Source organism: Paramisgurnus dabryanus, chromosome 7 (genome assembly GCF_030506205.2).
Source record: "Paramisgurnus dabryanus chromosome 7, PD_genome_1.1, whole genome shotgun sequence".
NCBI classification, from domain to species: domain Eukaryota; kingdom Metazoa; phylum Chordata; class Actinopteri; order Cypriniformes; family Cobitidae; genus Paramisgurnus; species Paramisgurnus dabryanus.
Genome location: NC_133343.1, coordinates 37,817,465 through 37,829,992, shown reverse-complemented (window position 1 = coordinate 37,829,992; position 12,528 = coordinate 37,817,465). Strand labels below are relative to the sequence as shown.

The 12,528-nt window shown below is 39.8% G+C and overlaps 1 protein-coding gene across 10 annotated transcripts in view; it reads right to left on the bottom strand.

The window, feature by feature from the left end:
* foxp1b (forkhead box P1b) overlaps positions 1-12,528 on the bottom strand; it is a 234,659-nt gene that overhangs the window by 52,598 nt on the left and 169,533 nt on the right. The window contains exon 1 of one of the 10 annotated variants that reach the window (XM_065279806.2): positions 6,192-6,532. The exons of the other annotated variants lie outside the window; for them this stretch is intronic. The gene's annotated coding sequence lies outside the window, so the exon portion shown is untranslated. Of the gene's footprint in view, positions 1-6,191; positions 6,533-12,528 lie in introns of those variants that run through there. 10 annotated transcript variants of the gene reach the window in all.

Here is a 12,528-nt window from a genome sequence, read left to right as displayed (position 1 = left end):
ATTAGTGATGTTTTTTTACATTTCCTGTACAGAGTGCTCAAATTCATTGCATTTAACTTTTCTCTGTTGATTGACAGGATATATCGGCCATGACTATTGTTTTTAAACTATCAGCCAATGTTGTGAAAAATTGCTTTTATCGACCAATACAGATTATTGGCCGATACATCAGTTCATCTCTATAACATACTATAATTATACTATACTATAACATATAACACACAGAATGCAAATTAGTATGTTTGTGTAAATTTTGTCTGTTAATCCAAAAGCGAAACTGCCTTTGTCATCTTTCATCTACTTAAAAAAAGAAATTTTAAAACAAACAGCTAAGACTTTGCTAACAACATCTAGGCACACAATGCCAATTAAACCCTTTATATCCACACCTTACAGACACACTGACACCAGCATCACACTCTCCTCTCATATTAATGTGTGTGTGTGTGTACAGTATATGCGTATCCACTTCTACAAAACCTCAGCTCTAGTGGAAAGGCTATTACAGCTTGCATTTTACTGCCCATTACCACTGAGGTCATTAGTGGAGAGAGGGATGGGCCTTCTCTTAACCTATTGATCATTGTAACTACTAGCATTTAATCCGCTGGTGAATGAGCTGGAATCTCTTTAAGACGCACCGCCGCAGAGCAGAACCACTTCAGCTGAAAAATATCATCCTGGCCACTATATCAGCAGCACTTAAGAAGAGTGAGGGATACCGGTGCTTACCGTTCGGCACGGCTCCCTCTCCTCCTCTGGTCGTAATTGTGGATGTGTGCGAGATGGAATTATTATTATGAATTGCTGTAAACGGCCATATCGGTTGATAAGAGGTGAGGGGAGAGAACAAATACATATTTCAAGTCGTCTTGTGATGAAAATACTTGGAGATAAAGGCAGATTTCTGGCTAAACAAGATACGAGGAATTTTATGAATGCATATTTCAGCTGTCAACTGGACAGGTTTAAATAGCACAAGATTTGTTTGCGATGTAAGTGAAAGAGTTAGGAGGATAAAAAGTGAGCAAACCAGAGAAAGCTGACGGTTATGAATTTCACTAAGGAGTGGTGTTGGCCAGGTGCTGGTGTTGAAAACACACACACATACACAAACTTTAACAGCTGCTGTGTGACTGTAGGCAATGTGCTAGCTAGCGCAGGCCTGCGTCCACCAGCCCTTTCCAAACATACCCATACACACACACAAAATACACATCATATAATGTATGATGAACATTTACATGTCAACACATGCAAACATCTGTAGCGTCTCAAATATGGAAATTCATAACTGTGCCTAAGGTTTTATTGCCATTAAAAGCCTTTAAAAATGTCACAATAATGCTAATACCCCTATTTTTTTTTTTTTTAAGTTTATTACTATTTGGAAAAATCATAAAATACAAATTGCAAAAAAACAGTGCTTCTTAATAAATGTAAAAGTTCAGTGGGCATAAAATTTGATCAAGGAGAATTACAGTACATGTAGCTTATAGACACAAACAATGACTGCTGGGAGAACGACTATATGGGACACAAATGCAAATACCGTCCACTACTCGGTCCGTCTTCGCTACATAACAATGTGCAGGAAACTACGCCCGGCACTACAGCTCTAACGAGGAAACATCTGACAAACCTCAGAAACACTGATATTGACTTAATGAACAACCAAGTCTTTGAGAGAGCAAATGTCATGCAAGGAGAAAGAGAGAGAGAGAAATGGGCAATTAAGATGAAGAGTGAAGACTTATGGGGGGGGGCGACTTCAATCAGTGCGTCTCACACATCGGACTGCCCGTACTGAAAACAGGTTGCAAAGAAAGAGGGCAGGAAAAAAGGAAAATCAAATTTTAATGCCTGCTCCCCAGGTGTCATCTTGTTTTGTCGGGACATCAAATAGAATTGAGAAGTACAAAATAACAAGCCCTTGAGAAATCAGAGGAGGTTTCGTCTGTTTGAAGCCTCTTGGTTTACATCGTCCGTTGATATAGGGAATGGTAATGTCCGTACGATTGTTCTGCGCGGCGTGCCGTGGAAATGAGGATTTCACGCTGCACGAGGGGCGTAATTAGTCTCCCACGCAATTTGAATATCCGATTTGTGCTTAACATATTTGATTCAAATTGTTTACTGTAAAGCAAAAACAAACGGGGTTATGTTAAAAAGTTATTTATTAAAAATGTACTATTGGGGGGAAAAAAAGCAATTTATAGTGAATTAAAAAAAAACAAAAATCACAGACACTGCATGTTGTACAGTGTTTAAAATGTATTTTTACTATTATTATTCTAAACTAATACAATCTAGAGAAGACATGTACATACATATTAGGCTCTCTTGCCATTGCTGAACGACGGATTACAAACCCCCCTCTTCGCTCTGGCTGCCTCACTGCCGTTTACAGTTCACATAAACAGGATAATCATAGTCACATTTTCTGCCCATTTACCGAGCAGATTCTGCGGGGGGGATCGGCCCATTCAGGGCAACTGTAAAAACAAAAACCCTGATCGCATTTTAATTAACTTCTAAACCACAAACAAACAACTTCTCAGAGCAGAGCTGGCCCGGTTCACCGTTAAACAAACAAGCAGGGGCGAAGGAGAGCATGAGGTTCATGTTAGCAATAACAACGGGATACGGGAGAGCGCTGCCTTTCCCTCACTAACTTAGCCCCACTGCAGGTGCCCAACGACGGGTTACACCATCAACCCTAAGACTCTCCAAGCTGCTGCTGCGTAAAGCATAAAGCACATACACATGCATAAAAAGCTGAATGGGTGTGTTACAGATGCGCTATGAGGCCACGGGCATGTATCATGCCTCGATATGTCTCCGTTTGTTTGCCCACGACTCATTCACAAAGCCCTCAAACACATCACATTTGATACGCACAAAGACACTGTACATTTTTATTTAGGCTATATAGAAATAATCCTAGATTTTCATGAGGGGTACCAATGTGCAAAATGTCAAAGATCGTCCTGACTGGAGCTGTATTCAAGTACCACTGGGAAGGACCTACCTACTAAGACACAATTATGATGTTACGTGCGTTCAAATCATTTCGGTCTAAAAAAATCAACACACGAGCATTACATAAATTTTCATTAACCTTTTCATACTTACTTTCTTAACCAACAAAGATGGGACACTATAGGCACTAGTACAAACTTAAAGCAAAGGAAGTGCATTAGGTCATACTTTATCTATATCTATTTTATATCTTCCTCTTTCGTTTTCGTGCAGCCACAGAGATTTTTTAATTTTTTTATAGGCTATACATGTTCATGACAAGGGTCTGGTTTCATTATAAAAAAGTTGTTTAAGATTAGTTTAAAAGAATTATGGAAAATGAAATTAAGTAGTACTAGTTGGTTACTCAGTAGTATGCTTTAGCAATATTGTTCATCAACACTCCAAAGCATGCATGCAAATGAAATGCATTATTACCAGCTATTATTATCAGTAACAATTAGCTTCTACCACAATGTATTAACTAACGCTGCCAACCCACAAATCCCGGGTTTTAAAAAAATCTGACTTGACTTTCTGTCTGCTCAGTACGACACTGAGGTGAACTCATATCATGCACATACTCATTCCTCACCTCAAAGCAACCCTGGGTGACCCTTGCAAAGGCTTTCCTCACTTTCTAAACATGCACACACACAGCTTACAACTTCACACAAGGTTACGCTCAACCAAGTGCCTGACATGTGCCACCAAAAACAATGATGTCATTGAAACTGCTTTTGACCACTTCACACCTTTCTAAAACACCCTAACGCCCCTTTCCTCCCTCACTTTTCTCATCCTGCTGATATGATTTATGGTTTACCAGCTCAGCGAGGTTACGCAACGGCGCGCATGCCTTCAGAGGCGTTATTGGAGTCGGTGGAGATTTAATTAAGATCACAGTCTCACAAATCCCCCTCAAATTGAGAATTAACTCGAGACAATGGTCGTCACATCCTCGCACGGGAAAGGTCCCCAATCTGTGCTACGCCAAACAACGACAACACTAATCCGCGTTTTCATGACGGCTTCAGCAAATTGCGATGTGTTTTGATCTGTTGTGTCGTGCTGTTTGTCTTTGTACGGCACGGGTTTGTGAGGGTCAATTAATATTTAAAGTGGGGAGATAGTGTTAGCTAACCAGCAAAGAGCTAAAAGATTATGTCTTTCTGGTACTTTGGTGTAATCAGCTTTCGCTCAAAGACTTTCTTTAGGTATTCCAACAAATGAAAACTATGAAAATCAATGCTTTTTGAAACAAACAATGCCTATGAATTTATCCTGTTCTTTTAAAATTTGTTTTTAAAGTTTATGTAGTGTTGACACAACAAGATTTGTGAGCTGTGGAAGCTTCCACTGTTTTTGCTGCATATCGTAAAATTGTCTTTCAGGGCCATTCTTCACAACACTACACCTTCCACAGAGAAAGCTCACCTGGTGTGCTTACAAATTTAGCAGGCGAAAAAGAAGAAATACATCTTAAGAATGAGGAAAAAGCTAAACTTTTTTTCGTATATTTACTCAGAACAACGGAAATGAACAGCTGTTAATGTTGTGTGTCACCGTCAAAGTATTCTCCATGCTGCACAATGTAGAGTGAGAGGTCTGTGAAATAGGTCACTAAAATAATAATCCTCCCACCACCTCCCAAAACTTTCCTACAGTATCTATACAACACTTCCGCAGTCTTTTCTTCATTAAATAACAAATCTCACACAAACACACGTACATGTAAGTATTCTCACACATGCAAACATTCTCATTCCCTTGCCACTAATACACACTTGCTTAAGTCGAGGGGTAGAAATGACAGGTGTTGGCAGGCTCGCGGCCTGTCGGGGCACAACATAAATGCATTTCGGCCCCAGCCAGAGCGGGTCCTAATGCACTACTAATGAACAATAAATCAACTCTGATTACAAACTGTCAGACCAATCAGCTCTCACCTCTCTCTCTCTAAACGAAGGGGCCCGGTGGTCACAGCTGTGCGGCATTACCCTATGCAATGCTCCAGTTTAGCCTCAACTTTCTTAACCTTTCTCCATCCACTCCTGCCCCCCTTTACTGAAACCCCAACACCCCGATCATTGATCCTCTTCAGAACCACAATTCTGCCAGTGTAAATAATGACAATCACTGTACTGAGATCAGCAGCATGTGGTTGATTATAAGGAAGCGTGCATCTATGTCATCACTAAAGTCAGACTAAACATTTGCTTTAAATAAAACATCACTGATATTATTATACTGTAGCATATACATCTCTATAAGTACATATATCTAAGTAAAGCTGCAGAAGAAAGTAACTGTTAAGTGAAGTGTAGTGTAGTGTCATGCATGTGTATGTACTGTGTAGATCACAAGATTGTCAAAACTTTGCAAGTTTTCATATTCACACTCCTGGTCACACACGTGCACACACACACACACACACACGTGCACACACACACTATGAGGGCCCACAATACAAGGGTCAAATCAGAGTGAGTCCCTGCCCTTTATTAATGAGTAACAGTGAAGTGGAACAAACCCAACAACACAATCACAGACACAAACAAATAAACACACCACTAAATACAGTTATTAGACGATTTCACATAAATTTAATACTTCATAGCATATTAGCTAAAAATTCAAATGAGCATGTAAAATATAAAAACCCCTTCCCAAATGTAGCTAAAAAAAGTTCAAGGCGCTTTTATATGCAGGTTCCTGTAATTCACTCTGTAAGACTTGGAGCTTACAATGCCAAGGTTTTTGTTTCAATCTGAAGAACACACATACTGATAAAAATACTGTACGTTTTATGTCACTTTAGATAAAATTGTCCGCCGAAGGCATACATGTAAAATAAACAAAAGACAATAAAACGCAACATCGAATATAAACAGCTAGAAACGTCTTCACTTAAAGAAACAAACAAACTGACAACTGCTTAATACACCTCAAAACAAAATTAAATAATAAAAAAGATCGTTTGAGTTCAGTGAGCATCCAAACATCAACTTGTAATCGCAACAGTGTTTACGCGTCTCCTAACCAACCACACTGACATAAACTAACACAAACAGCACGCGCTGCGATCTCCTCAGGACACGTTACACTGTAAAACTTTTTCACAGCACCGTAAAAAGCGGAAAATTACAGAATCAATCAAATTGACAAACCTGACAAACTCCATTTGGCTGGCAGGGTAAACAGAGGGAATGCGGGCCGTTTGTAGAGTCGCTGAAGACGAGAAGACACGAGCCGCGGAGCGCGGGACCGAAATAGAGAGAGAGAGGGGGAGAGAGAGGCGTTTACAGTGAGCGTGTGCGCGTGCTACGGCGTCTCGAGCCTCTTTCCCGGGGATGTGGACAGATTGCACGCGCGAGGTTGCTCTCCGGCTGACAAGATACAAAACTATCCAATCAACCACGCCCTTTCTCCACCAATCACAAGCGGCCCTCTAAACATAATCAATTCAAATGGGGACACAAGCAGCGGCAGGGGCCGCCGCGGGCCGTGCGCGAGCGTGTGTGCGCGCCTGTGTGTGCATGTATGTATGTGTGTGTGTGCGTGCGCGGGGGCAGGTGAAGCAATGCCATTGTGTGGGACCCCAGGAAAAAAATAGAGAGAGAGGGAGAGATAGAGAACAAAACGGAGCTAAATAAAACAAAAAGAAAAAAGCAGCGCCGTTGATGGCTGTTAACCCTGTGACCCCGGTAAGAGTTTTGTCTGTGCCTGTGAAACAATGAAAGCCTGAAGAAAGCCTTTAATTAAACAAACACATACGTAAACACTGAGAGAGAAAAAAAACAGATAGGTCCTGAAAGTTATTGTTCTTTTAGTGAGGCTGTTTACGGTAACAAAGCAAAGCTTACATGGAAAGGAACGAAAGAAAGAAAAATAAATATGTATTTTTTTATGTAATGCACATAAAAGAGACACATTTAGTTAAATATAATGGATAAAAATGTACAGTATTTTTTACTGTATGAAGACGTTCAAAAAAAAATGTAAATTTGAAAATGTGTAACTTTAAAAGTAAGTTTCAACCTTACAAGTGTAATTTGTGCTGTTTTCTTTCACAGACTGATAATGTCTGAGTTAAGCAACTTCCACAAATTTCCACAACATAAAACATCATATGTCGCATCTTTACTTCTGCTGTAAAACGTGTTAAGTGCCCAGAGATAGCAAGTGATTAAAACATCATCACCTTCTCACACTCTTTCTTTTAAAAGAGATGGAAAACATAGAAAACTGGGTTCGCCCTCTACTGGCGTACTTTGTATTACACTTTAAAAAAAGAAGGATATTTAGTTACATTAACACTTTTTTATCTAATCAAAGCTGTTTTTGTTGTCAAATTTTGACAGGTTTACAAATAAATATTACAGTTTATTAAACACTCTTACACATATTTACATCGAAAATAAAAAAGATATTTATTAATCCATATTACCACTATATTTATAACATAAATCATTTTTAACCTCCCAAGACCCGAGCTTTGGTTTGTTCTTTTTTTCCAGATTTCTTCCAGCTATTTTGTGGATAGGAAGAACCAATAAATATAATAACCAAATATTTTTCTTTGAACATTTTCCACATTTGTGTACAATAGGTTACAGTTACTCAGAAATAAGTATTATGGTGCAAACATCAAAAAATGTGATGTCCATGTATGTGGACATCCAGGTCTTAGGAGGTTAAATAATGGTGCTTATTTTATTATGGAAAATCAAAAATTAAACAAAACGGATTATTTAAAAACAAACAAACAAAAAAAGTGTAGTATTAAAAAACTTATTTTTTTGAGAATAAATTAAATTAAAACACATACAATGGTGGAGCTGTAGTAACATGACTCTGAATACCATATTTATGTATTATGGCATTTCAAAGAATACATTTCTACCTTCACGGCACATTTTAAAATCATGTTAAATCCTGTTTCTGTACTGCATCAGTGACCTAGAAATGCTTATATTATTTACAGACTTAAAAGACTTAAGTGTGTAAACTGGCAATTTCTATACAAGCTGTAGCTTTGTTAATAATTAAGTATAGGAAAGACTACTTCATTGTTTCCCTGACACACACACACAATCGCACACGAACATACAGTAATTGCACTTAGACTTGAGCAAGGGCAAAAAGGCAAGCAGTATGTATGCACACATCACACATGTAGCCACTCATATAAACACGCGCACACACAAACACACGCACGCACACACCACTCGGCCATACCCCCTCTCTCCCATGCCTGCTCCCCTGGGCAGAATGTCGGGCATATTCTCAATAAAACACCTTCTTAGCAGTAATAGGCCACTGTTCTCATTTCAGTGTTCCCAAAGGGCTCATGATAAATTTAGCAGACATACAGTTCAAGCCTCCTACTTGTCTCTCTCTCTCTTTCTCTCTCTCTGCTGTGTTCAGGCCTGCACGCCATAATTACCCATACTCTTTCTATTCAAGTAGTCTAATAGATCTCGCTGTTTATTCACTCGATCACTTTCTGAGTCACAGAACCAACACTATTCATTTACGTCTTGTTACAGATAATTGGAAAGCACAGGTTGACTCCTTTTCGCGACTGACACACAAACAATCGCCCGATTCATCTCCGATCAGCTCTGCGGTTCCACGTATTACTGTCACGGTGACACTGGGCTGATCCCAGATAAGCGCTTGCTGGTAACCCGGTTGGGTTTAGCATACGGGTGCAATGACAAACTGCACAGTCATATAAACCCCGAAGACTCATTGCACAATCAGCGAGACTACATGATGTGTTACAGTACTACGACCGTGACGTAGATATCCTTGGTGTCTTCGTTCCAAAAGATTCAGACCTTTGCACGTGTCTAAATAAGCTCATTTGTAATGCTGTCCTGTGCCTTAATGTAATCGGCTGTTTACTTAAACAGGTTTTATCAGAGCAGGTGTGATTGTTAACAGCAAACAGCTGGTGCTATGGGCAACAACCTTCATTTGAAGGACCAAACACACACACACACACACATACATACACATCTTGAATGTCACATCTATTAATGAAAGAGCTGAGAGTCATTTCTGAACGGTGACTATTACAACCAAAGCAGTTTCAGTACAGTATGTGTGCGATGATGATATCTGGCACAAGGTATTGAGAGAACATGAAATTATCACAGACAACATCAAACGGCGCAAACAATTATATGCGCATTTAGCCATTTGTGCTGTGATTCACAAAGCTGCTAAATGCGGGATAGATCTTGTTTGATTTATCCTTGCTGAAAAGGTAAAAGTGCTCAGCGCTGCTTCCAGTTCAGTCAAAACATGAGCTTTTGTCAGTGGTGTGCAACATAAATAAAGTGGGTGGGGGAATATTGTTTTCTTTATGTGCTATTGTGACTGATTCAGAGTGTGTGCTTTTTGAGTCAGACACTATTTTTGGAGGCATCATCAAAACATTTCAAACCGAGAAAAGAAAAACATACTACCATTTTTAAACTGTGAACTGGTTGAACTAAGCTGTCCTGTTTACATAAAAATGACAACTAACACATTAACACAATGAGTTCATTTTTATATAAAAAACACACTATCCTTTTAAAACAGTGAATAGGTTGAATTAAAAACTTGTTTAATTTCTTTTTTTTTTAAATAAAATAGCTTTTTTAATGAATAATCTTAATTGCATTTAATTAAATAAAAATGAGATCAGAGATAAGAAATGGTCAAATAAATAACATAAATAAATCACAACGTAAATTATAAATTAATGCATAACATTTACAAAAATTTGTAAATATGAATGCATTCATAATACAGTTAAATAAATCGAAGCTATTTTAATAAACCACAACGAAGCAGCAGATCAAAAATGAAATGCAACTGAACATCAAATAAACATCTTTGCTTTACCAAACTCAGTCGACCTTTACAAACAAAGCTGCAATAGGACACAGCAGGGTACGAGTTTAATATCTCAATAAATATAAACCAACACCATGTGTGTTTTGTCTACTCTTAACGTCAATTTTCTTCCTTAAACTAAAAAGCAGACAAAGTAAGTGAGAGACAGATAGACGCTCTTATAATAGTTAAACTACTAAAATGCATGGTGATCACAGTAGCCAATATTCCTCTGTCCCAAGTATATCATGCTAACCGCTGACAGCTGTCAGTTCTCCAGTAAACCCACAGCCCATCAGATGTGGCTTCACACAAGAGACTTCACCAAACATCTCATATAGCAGTTAGCGTTTTCGAGTCTCTATACATCAATCCATAAACTCCCCGCAGGATGAATGCATCTGTTAGGACCGCACATCTGTGGAAGAAAGCAGCCGAAAACATGTGAGGGATGAGGAGAGAAAGAGGAGGAGACGCGAGGGGGGAAAGAAACATGACTGAAGTGAAAAGGTCTCGAAAATGGCACTGTAGCTTTAAGGGCCTGCGTTCGAAGTCGACGCGACAGCGAACTGATGGTTGGACGTTACTCACTGGCTAGGCCAGACGATCTGGAAAAAAGTGTGATGACCTCATCCCGACAGCATCATCCAAACCTGTTTCTCATATACACATTACGCATAATGCATTCTTACAATATGACTAAAAAAAACAAACGGTCGAGGAGAGCGGGAACGGTTTGTGGCTACGGTTGCAGATGGAGGAATGAGAAATATGTTGACGGTTCCTACAGAAGGTCTACAGAATGAGTAAAAGGCAAGGGATTATGAGTTATAAGCCACGTAGGCCTGTTATACATTTACACAAACAAATTCTGCAAGGGACAAAAAAGTCAACTTATCACGGTGCACCAATGTGTCCCCTCCACACTGACAATACCATAGCCGGCGGACTTCCATTTTGGGCCACCTGCCAATCGTGGCTCCGGAAAGCCTATTGTCACCTCCGGAGCTGGGCAGGGGGTGACAGAGACACTGCAGCCCGTGTCGGATGGCTCTTGGCTGGACTGTACTCTAAGCTGGGCTGGGTTTGTCCGAAAGAGAGGCTGGAAGCTCTGGCTGAGCTCCAGCGAGCCCCAGCACACCGCACCACTAATGAGTTACAGATTGTTGCACTGTGGTATACATGTGTCAGGACAATGCCATGGGTCTCCACCAAAAAAAAACCTGTAGTTAAAAAAAGATTGTAGCGAAAAAGAAGAAAGAGAGCATTAAGGAAAGAGAGACTTCTGTACTGTGTCATGTAGCACTCTATGAAGATGTATGTGTGTGTGTGAAAAGGAGGGGTGTTGGTTCATCATCTTCATCGTCTGGTGAAGTGAGAGGACATTATTGTTTGACCTCAACTTGCCCTCCAAGTGACTGCATGCGATGAAAGGAAGATGAGAAAAGCCAAAAGAGAAAAATTTTGTAAAACAGTTTCACTGATTATTTCCTGTGATATCACTGAAAAATGAAATTTTTTGTAAGCAGAGTCTGAGAAAACAAGTGTTTCTGCTTACATTCCAGAAAATTAACCTAACAAAGTTAAAATCCTGCAATCAGTGCATCATACACTAGAAAACCCTATTTTATGAATGTGGGTGGTTGCTAAGGTGTTGCTATGTGTTTGCTGAGGTGTTTTGACAGATTGTGTGTTTATTTGCAGTTGCTTGGGTGATATGGGTGGTTGCCAGGCTGTTGCTCTGTTTTGCTGTGGTGTTTAAAAGGTTGATTGTGTGTTTGCAGTTGCCAGGGTGTTGCTATGTGTTTGCTGTGGTGATTTAGGGGTTGTTTGTGTGTTTGCAGTTGCCAGGGTGTTGCTATGCGTTTGCTGAAGTGTTTTGAGGGTTTGTTTGTGTGTTTATTTGTGGTTGCCAGGTTATTGCTATGTGTTTGCTGTGATGTTTTGAGGGGTTGTTTGTGTGTTTATGTGTGGTTGCCAGGTTGTTGCTATGTGTTTGCTGAGGTGTTTTGAGGGGTTGTTTGTGTGTTTATTTGTGGTTGCCAGGTTGCTGCTATGTGTTTGCTGTGGTGTTTTGAGGGGTTGTTTGTGTGTTTATTTGTGGTTGCCAGGTTGTTGCTATGTGTTTGCTGAGGTGTTTTGAGGGGTTGTTTGTGTGTTTATTTGTGGTTGCCAGGTTGCTGCTATGTGTTTGCTGTGGTGTTTTGAGGGGTTGTTTGTGTGTTTATTTGTGGTTGCCAGATTGCTGCTATGTGTTTGCTGTGGTGTTTTGAGGGGTTGTTTGTTTGTTTATTTGTGGTTGCCAGGTTGTTTCTGTGTTTACTGTGGTGTTTTAGAGATTGTTTGTGTGTTTGCAGTTGCCAGGGTGTTGTTATGTGTTTGCTGAGGTGTTTTGAGTTGTTGTCTGTGTGTTTATTTGTGTTTGCCAGGTTGTTGCTATGTGTTTGCTGTGTTGTTAAGAGGTGTTTTGTGTGTTTGGGGTTGCCAGGTTGTTAGGGAGTTGGGAATGATTGCCAAGGTGTTGCTATGTGTTTGCCAAGTGTTTTGAGTGGTTGTTTGTGTGTTTGCAGTGGCCAGGGTTAGGTGTTTTGAGGGGTTGTTTGTTTTTTGCAG